The sequence below is a fragment of the Cupressus sempervirens genome, chromosome 7 (genome assembly GCF_028749045.1).
Source record: "Cupressus sempervirens isolate cs-2001-9-10 chromosome 7, ASM2874904v1, whole genome shotgun sequence".
NCBI lineage: Eukaryota > Viridiplantae > Streptophyta > Pinopsida > Cupressales > Cupressaceae > Cupressus > Cupressus sempervirens.
Genome location: NC_143124.1, coordinates 85,779,950 through 85,798,778, shown reverse-complemented (window position 1 = coordinate 85,798,778; position 18,829 = coordinate 85,779,950). Strand labels below are relative to the sequence as shown.

Sequence of the window (18,829 nt, the reverse complement as noted above, 5' to 3'; positions counted from 1 at the left end):
CAACTCAAGACTAATTGGGTGATAGTCTAACAATTTTTTCTAGTTTAAAATATATTTTTATCTTAGACTAAATTAATAACGACATCGGCGACAGTGCAACTTACTTTCACCGTGGAAAGTTGTGCCCATTGCTATCCTACCAGGATGTGTGTGAGCTGCAAAGAGAGAGTACATTGTCATTTTTGGACGATAACTATTAGTTTTTAAAATAATTTACCAAACTACTCATGATATTCCATTTTTTACATTTAAAAATTAAATATAATTTTAAAAGTAAATTCTAGTAAGTATTAAAATTTTCTTTTTAGTAAATTCAAGATTTTATATTAGATTGAAATAAAAAAATTGTATTTTAAAAATGTTTCTTAATGTTGTCTTCCAATTACGCCGAGGGGCATAACATTACAATGACAACAGACCCACCATAGGAGCCCAGCGAGCATAACAGTGTAAGAAAAAAGAATTACACCAGCCGTCATATAAACACTCAACACCAATTGTCTCTTGCAAAACCATAGCTGTACAATAACGGAAAATTTGACACCTGGTTATGGAAGTGGCAATGACGAAGAAACTGTGGACGTGAACCCTAGGAAATTCTAGCTGCCTCACTGCATGTGAAAACAAAGGCAATTCGATAAAATCTGTCATATGTTGGTGGAATGGAATCATATGAAGGCCGCTGCTGTAATTTATTTAGAGTAATTAACAAAAAAATGTTGTCCAATGCATTCCCTTTATTGCTTTTAGTGGGAGAGTAGAATAAGAGCTGAAATCCTAACATTATAAATGGCCTTATTATTATAATACCCAATCAATTTTCTCGTAATTAGAATTACGTAGTGACAATTGGCATGGTAATCTTTTGGGAAATCATTCCCCACGCTGATCTACTATCTACTACTATAATGGTTTTGTTGGTCTCATGTTAAATATATTTGTGGCTTATTGCGGTTAAAAAGACCAGACATTTGCACCGTCCATTGTAGTGAATCAGATGTTTTGCTGTTTTTAATTTATATCTAACATATATTAATAACATGATGTTAGTTTTGGTATTCTTGTAGAACATGTCCAGTTCATGAGATTGCATTTCTTCAAGAGATGTAACATGATCAAATACTATTAGATTTTAGTACATTTAACAAATATGATCAAAAGTTAAAAGCTTTTCAAACACAACAATAACTGATAATCAATTTTTTTTAGGATATTAACTTTGACCAATGAATGCAATATGTTGTTCCTTGTACCGTTGTTTCAAATGAAAGCAATGTTTACACATCATTTCTCATTCAATGCATGTGATGACAAAGCATGCTACTATGCCAGAGTTGAAGCAAATTGGTCGTGGGAGCACTCGAATAATTTAATAGTTAACACATCAATTAATCATATCTTGCTTTGACCAGATAACGTTTGTTTTTGTTCAACGAGCTCATAAAATCTGACTTGAGGGGAAAGGCGGCCGTGCATGAGTAGCCGTTTTAATTTGAATATAATGAATGCGGCACATAATTTGCCGGTACCTATCATTGATGTTGTTGAGTCTGGCCATGCAGCCAAATATAACCGCCCAAGATATAGATAAGCTATGCGTTTCAACTTACTAAATAGTGTACACTATTAATTAAAAATTGAAGCGGAATGATATCAATCTATAATAGTTTTTTGTTACAGTCTTCAAAGATTAAATAAATATTGCCGATTCTATTAATTTTAAATTTGAATGGGATCGGGGAATTGTACGTTGCCCAGAATATGGAATCAGAGTAATTTATCCCTCTATGTTCTATGAATACTATGAGGGATAAATGACTAATCGCCAAAACTTAATTAAAAACTTAATCGCCAACGATAGTAAGAACTTAAGTAAAACAACAATAGACAAGAGATAATGGCATGTAATTGATTAAAAAAAGATCACCCAATGAAAACCCTTCCATTTTTGTACTCACATAAATATAGTCATCAAAATTTTTATATTGGAAATACAAGAGTTAATTTAATATTGAATATACTTCAGAAGTTAAATGTACTCTGTCGTTATTATGGTTGTTTAACAATGCGGTTATCTTTTTGATAAATTTTTAAAAAATAAAAAATATCATCTTTTTCTCAAAATTTCAGTATTTGATCTTGTAATAAAAAACAACAAAAAATTTAGAAAAAAATCACAGATGCTCAATTTTTCCTGTTAACTGAAAGAAAATAATCTGGATTTACTCCAGTAGACAAATATACTGTTTTCGTCAAATAAAAGTTGTTTTATGTTATTTGATAGTAGAAAGATTATTTTTTGGCGGTTGCTTTCATTGAAAGAAAATAGCATGATATTCTAGATGGAAGGCCATGTATTTGATCTATCAATCCAGCAACTTCGTTAAAAACTAAGCATACAACAATACTTGAATTAAAAAGGTTTCGATCGAAAGATAAGTCAAAACTGTTGGCTCTTTATTTATAATGACGAGTTGGGGAAAATAATAATAATAAATAGTAGGATAATATATGCTAGCAATTTCACCTTTGGGTGCAATAAATATACGGAAGAGCTTTTTTAGTGTTTTTTAATGTGGAATGGTCATATATAAATCATACTATTAGAATACAATATTTTTAAAATTAAAGTAACTATTAAATTATAGAATAGAATGTTTAAGATAAAATAAAAGTTTTTTATTTTAAATAAATTTTTTAACATAATATTCTAAACATAGAATGTTTTAAATAAAGTTATAAATAGTATTTTGAATAGGATAATATGTAGGGTTTTAGTTACTATCACAATTTAATTACAATTAGGGTATAATTTAAAATGTTGGTTCTTAATATAAGAATGAGATTTTAAACATACATATTTTATTTGCATATGTAAATAATCATTTTATTATTTAATCTAGGTCATGGAAAGTTATATTGATGAAATAGACATGGTTGAGAATCCAAACATCAAAAAACGTCTAGAAGAAGTAGAAATCTCCAAGATTCCAGAGATCAATTCTGAAAATTCAGTCATGAGCCCACATTTGAGTACTGATTCAAATTATTTTACACTTACAGAAGTTCAAAAGTTGGCTAGTGATGTTCTAAATCAACACACGAAACTCATTGATAGGCTTAAATTCATAACATCATGTCTACATGTAGTGGAAGGTGAAGATGTTACATCAATTCAAGAAGAAATAGGAGGATATTCTATGATGAACAGTATGAACATGGAAACTCTCATTTGATTATACAAGGGTTTCAAAGATTCTTGAAACAAATGTAATCAAAGAAACATCATATTGTTATGCAACACAATTCTTGGTTTTGTAAGAAACAATTTTGTACTTATGAAAATATGAATACAATTTTGGTTGTATCAAAGTAAAAAATTAGCATTTTGTATTTATTTATATACGTCATATATTATTTAAATAAAACTTTACCATTTGATTAAAGTTATTTTATGGATTTGTACGATGAGCATCATTTTTTATTCAAAATTATTATGTTATTAAATAGTTTTATACTTCATTATTTACTAGAAAGTCGATTTATTTCATTTATTTCTATTTATAGCTATGGTTTGATCAAGGAAACACTTCTTTTAGATGGAAGATCAAAGAAAACAATAGAATAGAGAATATCAACAAGCATATCGTAGATGTTGTATGCAACAATTTGTGAGTTCTAAAGTTGATGGGCATCAAAGTGAAATGAATGAGATTGATCAAGAACAATATGGTAAAAATAGATCAGATGTCACTATCGAGCAATTACAAAATGAAACAAACATAGGTCATGAAATCCCTGGGCATAACTCTAATTTTGAAAGACATGATGTTGACAACCCACAAAATAGAAATATACATCAATGTACATCTAAGGAGGAGCATTCACAAGTAATAAGAGAAAAGGATGTTGTAGAATGTCCTCCTCAAGTTGAGGGACATGTACAAAACAATCCTAAAATAAGAAAGATTGAACAAATGAGACATTGTGATAATGATGAATTGCATTTACAAAGAGAAAATTTTGAGAGGAATCAACAAGAGGAAGCGTCAAGGTCTATAGATTGTGTTGCAGAAACACTTGAAAATGAAATTCAACAAGCACAACAATCAAGTCACAAATCACTTCCATACAAATTCCTAGATGCTAATGGATTGCTAGAAATAGATTTTATGAAATTTAGATATCATTTCGTAATAAATTAGATAGGTTGTCATCTCTAGCCATGTGCTACATCTATCAAGAAAGTTACATTGGAATTTATGTCTCTCGTACTCCACAAGGTCCTATTTGTAATAGATGTAGACAAGAGAAAGGTGATCACAAATTTTTAGTTGAAAATAATATGGATCCTAAAGCCCAACCAATAGAATTGGCAAATCTAACTCAAGTGATAGAAATGCTCATCACACGTGTGAGCCCAATTTTACAAGTGACACATGCAACTGGAGGTCAGTTAAAATATCGAGGGCACACAATAATCTTCCACTCATTATAGTGCATAGAAAGGATTAACATGGAATGCACTACAATTTTATAGTAAATAGAGATCGTGTTTATGCTACCTTATGATATAAAATAATGCATGATAAATTTTACTCAGATGTTATTGTTGATGAAAATGCTTTGGATGATATATCACCAAATATAGACCAAAATATTTTCAATGAGTTACAAATAGTGCATATGGAGTTTGATTCAGAAAAAAATGACATTATATTTGTGGGCCCTTTAGTGGAGATGGCTAAGAGGAATATAATAGAGCACACAACATCAATGGCATCAAAACCACCAAATATCCAGTGGGAAATGGAGTTGATTTGTACATGGGTAAGAAATCCTAATGTAGACCCAACACTAATGATGGATTGGCCTAACATTGGTGCATCTCCCATAAATGAATATACCACTCCTAGTTTGCTTGACATGAAATTCCCCTCTTTATTTCCCAATGGTAAATGTGATTTTCTAGAGCCATGATTGAGGAAAGTACATTTACATGAATATGTTAAGCACTTAATTAAATACAGAGATAATAGATTTGGAAAACATCCAAGGTTTCACTACTACATGATGAATATGATCATGAGACACGGAGCACATAGCTCACAAGTGTTTGCATGAAATGCCAATCACAATACAAGAGTTGCGTGAACATATGGAGAAAACACCACACTCCCATCTACCAGATAGATTGATGTGATTTGGAACTAGTTTAAGGGGAACACAATAATATTGGACAAAGTGTCGAGCATAATTAATAGACATGCTTCATCAACTTGGAATGCCAACAATATTTTTTACATTAAGTGCGACAGACTTGTACTGGCCAAATTTGCATGCAATGGTGCCTGGAATGCCACCAACTAATCCATGAGAAGCACAAATTTGGAGGAAACAAAATATCATTGACTATCCACACATTGTTGCACAATACATGAATTTGCATAATACAATTTTCAAAAAAGAGACACTTGAGAATGGGATGAATGTGGAAGACTATTGGTTCAGATATGAATGGCAACATAGAGGATCTGCACATGTCCATGACTTTATATGGTTAAAAGGAGCACCAAAAATGGGAAGTATTGATTCGAATAATCAAGATGAATTTTATTTTGTTGCATCATATCTCCATGATTTGGTTCATGCATGTAACCCTCAATGAGACTCACACCTCTAAAATATCCAGGTATGATTATAGAAAGTTATAATATTAAACATTATTTATTGTGGTAACTTTAAAAAAGAAAAAATATGATATTAAATATCTCAATTTTTGTTTTAGGCACATCAAAATTTCAGTCTACACCCATGTCTAAAAAACACCAGACAATTGGTCAAAAGTGATTTCAACACAAACTATGATGAGATTTTAAATATTGTACAAAGACACACAATGCGTAAAAAAGGTGCATGTTTGCACAAAAAAAGAGGGAAATTGGTTTGTAGGTACTTCCTAACAATTTTTTTTCATTCAAAAGTTAATATTCTTATCTTTTAATGTATCATTGTATTTATCAATATAAATATGTTAATGAAATATAGGTATAATGCACCATGGCCATTGAATTTACAAGGATCTAGACTAAAGAAAGATTTAGAAACTAGTGAGAAAATATTTGAGCCATTCAGAAATGATGATAGAGTCAACTCATATAACTGTTATATACTTCAATTATGGAGAGCAAATATTGATTGGCAACCTATTATGTGTAAGCATGCGGTGATTAAGTATATTGCCAAGTATGCAGTTAAAGTTGAAAGAAGTTCAGAGACATACTATCAGATGTTATTTTGACTAGCAAATGTAGAAAATTCTGATGATTTAGCATCAAAAGCTTATAGACGACTTCTCATTGAAACATTGATAGAAAGTGATATTGGGGCACAAGAAAAAAGTCATATGCTACTAAAGCATCCATTAGTGCAGAGTAGTAGAGTATTTGTCAACTTCAATGTTTCAAAGGAATTATTCAAATCTATAGACCTAAATGTTGATGAAGAAAGCAAGGAACATACCATATCTTTCATTGATGCTTACATAAATAGGCCACACTTTATGGAAGCTTTGTGCCTTATTGATGTTGCAAAATCATGGATATAGAACAAGAAAAAGAGAGGTGAAGATAAATGGAGTCCAAGAAAAAAATTAGCTATTGTGAGAGTGTTTCCTAGATTTTACTGAATTCCTACACGAGACTCAAAATAATGGATTGATTTTTGCTTCTCAAAAGTATTGCTTTATAAACCTTTTTGTGACATTTATACAGATATTGGTAACAATGACAAATCTATATTTGACACATGGGATAACTTCAGATATAATGCATGACAACTTGAAAGAAGAGAAGATTCAAATAATATTGAAAATGAGTCTGATTTAGAATCTAAAGATAATGATAATGCCCAAGGTACTATTACAGAGAATGAATGGGAGATTTTATATAGACTTCACCATGCTTAAATTATGCAAGTTGAAGAGATAGATATGTTAGGGAGGAGAGATATTGATCGGCAAACAAATTGGTCTCAAGAATTTAAAAGTGAACAATACACAAATAAAGCCATAAATTTCATAAGATTGATGAGAGATGTAGGTTTTCTTATCCATGATCAGATACCACACTATGTGGACTATGAAAAACTTAGTGAAAAACAAAATAAAGTAGTTAACATTATAATGTCACACTATCATACATGTCAAGATGCATCACCCTTACGCATGATAAGTTAAGGAATGACAGGAATAGGAAAGTCATATTTGATTGGTGCAATCAGCCAATCATTACAAAATGCATCTTTTCCACAAGTCTCTCCTCTCCTTCTACTTGCACCAATGGGTGTAGCAGCATTCAACATTGGAGCATCAACAATTCATTTCAACTTGAGAATACCTATAAAAGAGTTTACAGAGCTACAAGAAACAAGACTCACATGTTCCCAAGAGGAATTATCTCATATAAAATACATATTGATAGATGAAATGAGCTTCCTTAGAGAGAGGTTAATCCAAAACATAGATTCTCATCTTTGACAAGCATTTCTAGAAAATAGCCATAAAACTTTTGGAGGTATGTTTGGTATTTGAATTTATTAGAGTTAGAGATTTGCATTGTAATTTACTTTGTTCCTTACATTTAGAATACTAATTTGTAAATATTTAATTGGTATACATATTTTAATATTTTTTAGGGATATCTATGATATTGGTGGGAGATTTGGCACAATTACCTTGAGTCAATGATAAACCAGTATATGAAAGTAGGGGGGGCATGCAAAGCTATTATGGAAAGAATTCCAAACTATAGTTACTTTAAACCACATTTTTAGACAGGATGGACAAAGTAATGAGCAAGATTTTGTGTTCTTATATCAAATATAAGGGATGCAAACCCCACAATAGAGGATTGGATGTTGCTAATGTTAAGATGCAATGTGCACATGAGTAGTATAGAAAATGAGGAGTTTAAAAATAGTGTTCATTTATTTTCAACAAATGATGATGTGTACAATCATAATAAGAAAATGCTATTATCATTATCAAACCGTATTGCATGAATCATTGCTATTAAAACAACACATGCTCCTCTAGATGTAGATGGAAGTGATGAGTTGGACATTGAACTATTACTTAGCAAAGATGCAATGGTAATGCTAACTTCGAACTTATGGATTGAAGCTAGTCTTGTCAATGGAGCAATAAGATATGCTTGAAGTATTGTGTATCATTCTAGAAGTGCACCACCACTACCACCATCATATGTACTTATCGATTTTGATAGTTACCCTCGAATTCCTTTTGATGATCATCATCTTTAGAGAGTCACAATTCTTGCAATTGATAGGGGAAATAAAAAACAAATTCCATTGAGATTGGCTTGGGCTTTAGATATACACAAGTCACAAGGGCTAACACTACAATTATCTACTATCGATATTGGTCCCACTAAAAGAAGTAGTCTCACATTTGTTGCAATATCACGTGTCCCATTGAAAGAAGCAGTCTCACATTTGTTGCAATATCATGTGACAAATCTTTACAAGGATTAAGAATTATGCCACCCTTCACATATGATAGATATGCAAAAATGAAGGCAGGAAAGCAAGTTGCTAGAAGAAAACAACAAAGTAGATTGGAAACCTTAAAAGTTATTTGATACATTGTGCATTTTGTTAACACATTTTTGTTTTTTTTAAAATACATAATAGACATTATCAATAAATTTTGGTGGTTTGTACTTCTCAAAGTAATGAACAATATCATTACATTTTGTCTCTTGATCCAAATGCTTGGTGATGAAATCAAATATTCATTTAATTATATTATATAAGTTTGATATTTCAAATACATTAACTTGTACTTTAGTTAGTTATTTGAATGGCTAAAATTGTGTTTTCATATTTTTATGTGTTTATACATTTTAGGTTTACTAAAGCTACATTTTTCATATGAGAAAATGTAAATATTATTGTTAAAAAAAATAATATTAATATGATATCGTATCTTAATGGGCGTGTTTCTTATTTAATGAGTGTGTTTCCTATTTAATTATTCAATGTGTTAGGCATGTGGTGACTGCTACTAGCTAATATATACTCTATATGTAAAATAGGCTGAGATGCATCAAGGGATTGAATTTTTTCATTATTCACTTTTAATATGCATTAAGAAAAATTCAATGCCTTAATGCATTTCGACATATTTTACATATAGAGTATCTATTCGCTAGTATTAACTTAAGAGGCAACATTATTTTTCAATATTTAAACTGGTGATTGAATAAGTTTCTATTTTATTAAAAAATAATATAATTATTTTTGAGAAATTAAAATTGTATAATAAGTAGATAAAATTTGACTTTATTTTAAATGTTAATTTTTTTTGCTAATATAATAGTTATTTAAAATATTTTATAATAGAAATATTACAAGATTTTTTTATAAAAACCTATTGACCTATTTCTTAAGTTCATTTCTTCTCATGTTCTTTCTTTTTTTACTCCAAATATATTTGCAAATATAGACAACATATTAATAGAAAATATGATATAAGACACATGCCATATCATGGCTTGTATTTGTCGTAAGCTATGATAGTTTAGAACAATATATTAAATTTAATAACTAATAATTATGAAAGAATTAATAATTATAAAAGAATCAATTTTAAAAAATTAATATTCAATCCAAATGAGTGAAAATCAATAGTATCCTTGAATTTAATATGAGTGGTTGAAACTCTAAAACTAATTGGATAAGTTAGGAAGGTACATAAAGTATAATGTAAATAATAATAACTTATATTATTTTATTAAGTTAAAGTGAAAAAAAATATTAGAAGAATATTCTTAAAAAGAGTTTAAACATATTCTATAGTTGAAGATTATGATAATTTATCATCACATTATTATTAATATTAAAATATTTAAATGATAAAAAATTAATCTAATTAAAATTATTTATATAGTATAAACTATTGAACTAACTTCAAACTTTTTGAAATAATTGTTTTAGAAAAGTAAATATTACTAAATTGAATTTTTATTTTATTTTATTCCAATTTATCTAGATTTAAATAGTAAAACTAATTTCACCTCTCTTTTTTTTAATATATTAAACATCAAGAGTACAAAATATCAAAAAATACAATGAAGTCCCAAGGGCAAACAACAAGCCCAAGAGACCAAATGGCAATATCAATATCTCATGCTAAATAACATGAATATACCAAAAAGGAGGGGCAACCAAAAAGAACAACTAATTGAGAATGTCATGCTAGTCTTCCAACCAAGTTGTCCATCCTTGCGCTCCTTCCATCCAAACAACCTTCTTCATGTCCAAACACTGAGCATACATATCTAGCTTATCATACGAGGGAGCACCAGTGCATCTAATCTCTTCAATCAGGATGTCCAAGGCTTTATCAAAAGCATTTTTGTCTTCAACAATATTGACCATTTCATAACCATGCTCCATCTCATAGATGAACATCACAACGTGTCCTTCTTGAAGGAATCTCATCAGCTTGTCATGTTCTAGATTCATGATGTAGCAAACATGAGAGGCAATCTTAAAACAGGTGAGTTTTCTATAAAACCCAGTAAGACTTCTATCTATGCCTTGAAACTTTGCCTCATTTCTACATTTCCAAATGTAACAAAGAATGAAGGATGAAAGAATATGCCAAAAAAGGTTAGAATCTTTTTTGAATCCATGAATAAAACTAGTAGTAATTTCAATAGTATAAACATGTTTAGTAATTGAAATTCCAAACATTAACTAGATCTCTTTCACAAAAGTGCAGTCAAAGAAAATATACCTCATGGTTTTACGAACTCTACATATAGAGCAAGTGTCAAAACCAGTGAGCTAATTTCTAACAGGAAGTTTATCAAGAAGGAGCTACCATTTAAAACATTTAACTTTAGGAGGGATGGGAGACTTCCATAAATTATCAAAAGATTTCTGCCAGTCAAAAGTACTGTAATTACAATACCAAATGCTATTAATATGATTAGTCATAGAGGTATCAGAATTGAGGAACTTATATATATCTTTAGTTTTGATTTTGGTAAGAAGGGTCCCATCCTTCCATCTAATGGATAGAAAGTGGTGAGAATCAACATCCATGCTCCTGAGGAGATTCAAAGTAGTGCAAGCATTCTTAATAAGATTGTAAGTTCTGAGTTGAGAATTAGGGAGATCATACCGAGAGGATAAACTATCCTAGCTTATAAGAGAATCATGTTCCATAATGTCCATCATGCATTTAATAGCTTTGGTTAGAGCAAGAGGCTTATCAGCATTAGTGAGGTTCCACCAAATAGAATTCTCCCCATGAATGGAATACTGATGATCAAAACAATATTACTAATGAAGCTATGGACGGACTCCCTGGCCTTCCAAATGGACCAAAAAACCCAGGTCCCTTGAATAGAAATAGAAAATTAGCTAGCCACTAAGTCACAAAAAGGGAGACCCTTCTAGGATTTAGCATGCTTTGGTGTGCCACATTGTATGTTATTTCTAATGAGAACTTTCTAGGGTTCATTACCCTTAAAGGCTTGGAAAATCCATTTGGAGGCAAGAGCAATTCCTTGAAGTCTAAGGTCTTTGAGACCAAGGCCAGCAGCCTTTTTATCTAGATGACACTAGTTCCATTTCACTAAGTGAGCTTTTCTTTTCCCTCTACCATTTGACCAAAGGAAGCTACGAATAATCTTTTGAATTTCAAAGATCTAATCATTACTAAACATCTAGGTAGAAGAGTAATAAATACTATAAGAAGATAATTTTTTTTGGCAAACTTGCACCTTCCTAGCCAAATAAAGTGTCTTATGACTCCAATTATTAAGTTTATGGAAGATCCTATCCTTAATCCACCCCCACATATCCTTAAGGGAAGGTGCCATAGAGAAGGGAATGCCAAGGTATCTGACTATCTTATTAGGCCCACCTCAAGTATAACCAAATTGAACAAACCAATTAGGAGGAGTATCATTTCAACCAAGCATAATAGATTTTGAAGTAGAAATGCGAGCTCGTGACACTTTTTCAAATATCTCAAACTTTTGATTGACGCAATGAATATTATGTTTTGAAAGCTCTGAGAATAGAGATGTATCATCAACAAATTGAATATTCAAAAGCTTAGAGTTATCAAGAAGGGTAATTCCATGAACTCTAGGAGAGAGGGAATTATCACAAAGAAGGTAGAATAGAGCATTAGAGGCAATGACAAATAGAGGAGGAGCAAGAGGGCATCCTTGCCTAATGAAGTGAGAAAGCTTAATGTGTTAAGAGAAAGTACCATTGATTTCAATAAGGGCCGAGGCATCAGCAAATAAAACTTTAACATAACTACACAAAATAGGAGGGAAGCCGAAAGCTCTAAGCATCTTGACAATAAAATCCCATTCAATTCTATCATAAGCCTTCTCAAAATCCACAAGTAGTATAGCAGCATCTTGTCTGGAGGTCTTAGCCCATTCCATAGGTTCCTAGCTGGTAATTAAATTTTCCAAAATGTACTTGCCCTTAATGAAACCAGTTTGAGTATAGCAGATAAATTTGGGGGGCACTTTCTCAAGTATGGTGGCAAGGATTTTAGCAAGAATCTTGTAAGAAACATTAAGCAGGGTTATAGGCCACCAATTCTTCATAAGAGCCTTGTCACTAGGCTTGGGAATGAGCTTAATTATACCAGTATTTATGGAGGACCCCAAAGAGCCATTTTCAAAGGCTTCATTATATAAATTATACAGATCTTGTGAGATCCAATCTATGTTAGCCTTATAGAATTCAGTAGGGAGCCCATCCGAACCTGGAGCTTTATCATCCTTAATTTTACAAATAACATCAGCAATTTCTTGAGGGGAAACCATATTTCTGAGCTAGACATAGTCTTCCTCAAATATCTTAGCGGGGATAAGAGTCATATAATGATCTCTAATATTAGCAGAGTTAGAAGAAGCCTTAGAGGAGAGGAGATTAGAATAATAGTTCCAAAAAGCTTTAGTGATGTTAGGAAGAGAAAGAACTTCTCTATCATCAATAATAATTCTGTCAATTGTTTCCTTAACATGTTTTTGCTTTAGGAGATTAAAGAAGAAATTTGATCCTTTATCCCCAAATTGAAGCCATTGATTGTGGGTCCTAATAGATGCTCCTATACACTTGATCTACTTATGCTTCCTAAGCTTATTCCTAGCAATAGAGACTTGCTCAGCCAGGGTAGATGATGTGGGGTTCTATTGAATGCTAGCTTCCAAGGAAAGAAGCTATTTCCAGAGTAGTTTTTCCTCTCTCCTATAATCCCTAGCCTTCTTCTGGCCAAAGGTTTGAAAACAATTTTGCTAGGAAGAAATATTAGTATTCCATCTGGTAGTGTGTGATAATTGTTTATTACTAAGATTAAAAAGCTTGACCATTTTTATGGCAATTAGAACATCTTGATCCCTAAGCAGAGAAAAGTTAAGAATGAATTTTTTGCCCTAAGAGGTAGCTAAAGGGACAACATTTTGAAGAAGAATGGTGGTAGAAATGGGCAAATGATCAGATAAGGAGGGTGAATAGTAACAATAGGAGAAGAGGGAGATGAAAAGAAGGAAAAGAAGTCACTATTAGCATAGAGCCTATCAAACCTAGAATATATACGATTGGGACCCCATTGAAAATTACACCAAGTGAATCTAAGATCAGAGCTATCACAAGAGGTATGATCAAAGATAGTATCAAAAGGATTAAAATGAGGCAGAAACCTATCCCAATAAAGCTTCTCTAAACCTTTCCTATCAAAAGGAGCTCCTCCAGACTTGTCTGAGTCAGAAGCAACCATATTAAAGTCCCCTCCAACTATCCAGGGGATGTTAGGCAAGGAAGTCATCCGCTCCCATAGCTAGATTCTTTCTTTATAATCATTGGAAGCATACACAATACAGATACCAAAATGGGCATCATCATCTTTGATGATAACCCAGGAGACCCTATTACATGGGGAAGAACCCAAATTAAGAATAAGTTTGGCCCATTTAGGATGGAGAAGAAGGGAAACTCCTCCTTTTCCTTTGGGATGATTGAAGAGAAACTTAGCAACATCTTTCCAAATGTGATCAAGAGCACGTTCAAGAGTAAAACCTACCACTTTAACTTCTTGCAGCATCAAGCAATCAATAGAGCTATGCATATTAATCATCTTCTTAACAATAAACTTATGATTAAGAAACTTGAGGCCTCTCACATTCCAGGACAAGATCTTCATGAGGAACTAGTGTTATGAGTTCTAGTAAAGAGACCAGCCTAGTCTCTAGATTTTTTCTTTTTTTTTGACCCAAGAGGTCTTCCTTTCTTTTTGGAAGAGGGGAGCCTCTCAATATCATCCTCTTCATCACTACCTCCCTCACAATCTTGACCCAAGGAAAGCTCCTTAGGAAAAGGAGGTCAGGCCTTGTGAAATAGGGGATTGGCATAAATAACTTCAATAACAGAGTTGTCTTGTATTTCATTTAAAGCAGAATATGAATTTTTACAAGAAAAATCCTTAGTATTAATTATATTAGAGGAAATGTGGTTAGGAATAGGATCCAGACCAAGGTATGGAGGGATTATGTCTTGATTGTTTGGCAAAACCATATCATTAGTATAACTCAAATTAGAGGGGTTCTCATCCTGAGGTTTTTTCTCAAGCAATAAAATAGGACTAGAATTAAGAATCTCAAAGGGATTTGTTCTAGGTTTGTGGGAATGAATTTGTTCCAATGCCAGTTGTTGAGAATTATTCCTTCTTCATTTCCTATCAATGATGAGTTGAAACTCATCAAAATGACCAATTTTAATTGAAACAACTTCATTAGAAGCTAGTGGGGGATAGGTTGTTTCCAGAGTGCTTCTATTTTTGGGTTCAACAAGATTGATAACATGAGTTTGAGAAACACTAGAATTGTTAGTATCGAACTGGAAAGGGTTCTTTGGGAGAGGGATAGAAGTAGGAGGAGGGATAGATTGTTTTGAGTGAGGTTGCGAGTTAACACCTTTAAGGGTTAATGTGGCATTACTAGTAGCACCCATATTAGGGTCAAAATTCTCCATGTTAGTATAAGATTTTTTGTTGTTGGAGATGATAGGAAAATCCTTCCTTTGATGTCCCTCTCTTTTACATAAGAAGCAAGCATTTAACCCACCAAGAATTTTGAGAGGACAAGAAAAAATTTGGCCATTGATGTTCACTTTCAAATTCTTAGGAATATCAATTCCAGGCTTAATGGAAATTAAAACCCTCACATCTAGATTGGGAACCAATCAGGCGGTTTCATCTATTCGGATGATCTTGCCAAATTCCTCAAGGAGTTGGGTTAAAAATTTCCAGAGAAAGAGAGGAACATTTTTCAGGATTAACCATCTAGGGCACGATAAAGCTAAGATCTCATCCTCGACAACTTCTTGGGTCCAAGGAAGAACCCTAAACGAAGTTTTCCCAATCGACCAATAGTGGCATTTTAGGGCTTCCACCCGTGACTCATGATTTAGAAAGAAAATAATAAACAAACCACGCTGAATTTGCTTGCAAAAGGAAAATTTTAACCCTATCTTTATGTTCCAGACACTATTAAACCAATCATCTAAAAATTTTCGTGGAGGGCACATATCAATATCAACACATGTAAGAAAAATGGTAGTATTTGAGAGCCAAACCTTTTCAAGAGCAATAGCTTACATCATTTCATCATTTGGAACAATGAAGGCCTTAGCCAAGGCAGAAAGAGAGGTCTTACCTTCTTCAACTGGTCTTTCTTCCCCAGCAACCTTAACAAATCGAGCAGATAGGGAGACATCATCGAAGGGCGAGGCAATAGTTTCGGTGAAGGATTTCTGAAAAGTCTGAGTGAGAGGCACACTAGCAGAGCTCACCGAAGCAGATGAAGGCGAGATAATGGGGTTTGGGGCATGCACCAACCGAATATCAGGTGCCTTGGGAGGAATACAATCAGGCAGCACTGGATCCAGAGCTCGCACAAGGGAGAGATTGGAAAATAGCACCGAAATAAATGAAAAAACAAGCGAAAACAAAGACAGGGCCAAAAAATCAAACCACGTGGAGGAGAGAGAATCTCCTCCACCACACAACTAGAATGATGACACTAGCCACCGGAGAAGATCGCAAGCAGAGAACGCAAATCACAACAGAAAATCCTAGAGTCAACTGCAGAACGGGTGCCGAAAATTGCATGCAAACCAATTTTTCCTCTTTTTTTCGCCTCATTTTTTCTATTAATGTGTTGTCTATATTTGCATATATTTTTGGAGTAAAAAAGAAAGAACATAGAAATTTTTTTTTAACATTTAACATTTAACATTAAGTCAAATTTTATTCATTTAAAATTAAAATAAAAGTTAAAAAAACTATAGTTACAGTCCAAAAAGCACAGTGTACTCTCTGCAGCCCGCACACATCAGGGCAGGACAGAAATAAATAAATATTTGAAAATAAAACATAACAGCGGATGAAAAATTTGAAATTTAGAATAAATAAATATTTAAAAAATAAAACATTTTAACATATTAATTTTAGTTTTTTTATTCTTTAAATTAATAGGTTGCAGAGCAACTGAAAACATAAGTGACCAAGATTGCTGGTCCAAGTTTTATCTTTGATATATCTCGATTCTCAAAATGAATCTTTGTAGCTTGTTTCTGAGCTTCAACTTAAATAGAGGGCTCTGAATGGGAAAGTAAATAGGAATATTGGAGTAATATCTACTAGTATTAAGATGGTATTGAGTGGCCTCGAGAAGTTAGAAATTAATCATAAAAGTTTTCTGTCAAAGATTTTCACTATCGTAATTCGCTATTCCAGCCTTTAAAGCTATCGAAATCGACGCCAAAAAAAAAAATCTTGTGGATGTGAACTTAAGAAGAATATAAGCATAGGTTTAAGATACAGAATATTCTAAAACTAACGCGGTCTGTTTTCCCAGGGTTAATTGAAGACCAATTCTAAGGAGAAAAAATTAATTACTAATAACATATATCATCGTCAAGACTCAATCCCACATTCACTGACTGTCATAAACTAATCACAATACATTCTAAAAAACTCTTGACAGCATACTGCATAAAGATACACTAAGTATTCTGTGTCTTTTTTGTCCATACAAAACAGCAGGGAATGCCTTTATAATGTGTTCCCGAGCCTTTGAAAACGGTAAGAAAAATCTAGAAAAGTTTCGCTTTACATTAAGCTTTATTTGTGGAATAACACAATCTAATCATTGTCAAAAGATATCATTCATGCATCTTAAAAAATAATAGAACTGAAAGTAATCCTAGAAATGAAGTTTTAAATCTTTCCATGCAGATCTTTCCTCATCAGCATCAATTATCTACAAGTTGCAGAGATTTACAGAAAGTATCAGTTAGTGGCTATCCTATTCAACTTAGAGAGCTAATTATCAGAGATTTCCCTGAGCTTGAGGAGCTGCCAAGTCGCTCCAGAGTAAGCTGCATGGAGAAAATTGAGATTGAAGATTGTGAGAAGCTAAAAACCATAACTCTGCCAACAACACTCACCAGTCCGTATATAACAAGTTTCAGTGGTTCGCAAAGAGTATCAAGAAATGGTGACCTTGTTAAACCTATAAAACCAATTATCACGGGGTGTCCTGAGCTTGAGGAGCTGCCAAGTCTCTCCAGACTAAATTGCATGGAGAAAATTGAGATTGGAGATTGTAAAAATCTAAAGACCATAACTTTGCCAACAGCACTGACCAGTCTGTCTATAGCAAGATGCGAAGCTTTGCAAAGAGTATCTGGAAATGGTGATCTTGTTAAACTTACAGAGCTAGAGATCATAGACTGTCCGAAGCTTGAGGAGTTGTCAAGTCTCTCCAGACTAAGCTGCATGGAGAAAATTGAGATTGGACGTTGTGATAAGCTAAATAGCATTACTCTACCAACAATACTCACCAAATTGTCTTTGCGAAATTGTAAAACTTTACAAAGGGTATCTGGAAATGTTGAGTTTGTTAAACTTACAGAGCTAAATATCATTGAGTGTCCCGAGCTCGAGGAGTGATCTTATAGAACTTACAGAGCTTGAGGAGTCACCAAGTCTCTCCAGAGTAAGCTGCCTGAAGAAGGTTGAGATTGATTCTTGTGAGAAGCTACGCAACATTATGTTGCCGGCAACAGTCATCATTCTGTATATACACAATTGCAGAGATTTGAAGAGAGTAGTAAGATCTGGTGATCTTATTAATCTTACAGAGCTGTTTATTACTGAGTGTCCTCAGCTTGAGGAATTATCGTGTCTATCTAGACAGTGCTTCATTGGGATTGATTTTTGTGAAAAGCTGAAGAATATATCAGGTATTGAAGAGCTGCCTGCATTACATTGGATGCGACTTGGTCATTTTAGCAATGCATTAATCCGTAATTGCATTCATAGTTTGGAGGTAATGATATCAATACTATTAAGAGAATCATATATGTATAATAAGCGTTCTTTTACTTGGTTTCTGATCTTCACCTTTATTTCTGAATTTGTTTTTATAATATTCTCATATTTTTGTTTTTTTTCTTTTCAATCTGTAATTGGGGAGAGATACCCGGCACGAACTGAGAATGTTTTCTTCTCCATTTCAGAGTTTGCCGTCCCGGGGAATGATAATGATTGGAAGAGCAGTGAATGGAGCGGAGTCATGTTTAAACAAAGATCTGTTTTGTGAAGCTAATTATATTGGCGTCGATGAAGTCATTGAACTTGGTGATTATGGAACTTCTGACATATTTTTACCCAATACTAAGGAGTAATTGTATGCTACTTGGTTTT

General features: G+C 32.8%; 1 pseudogene; it reads left to right on the top strand.

Moving 5' to 3' along the window:
* The window catches only part of LOC149545621 (disease resistance protein Roq1-like), a 280,354-nt pseudogene that overhangs the window by 65,504 nt on the left and 196,021 nt on the right, over positions 1–18,829 (top strand).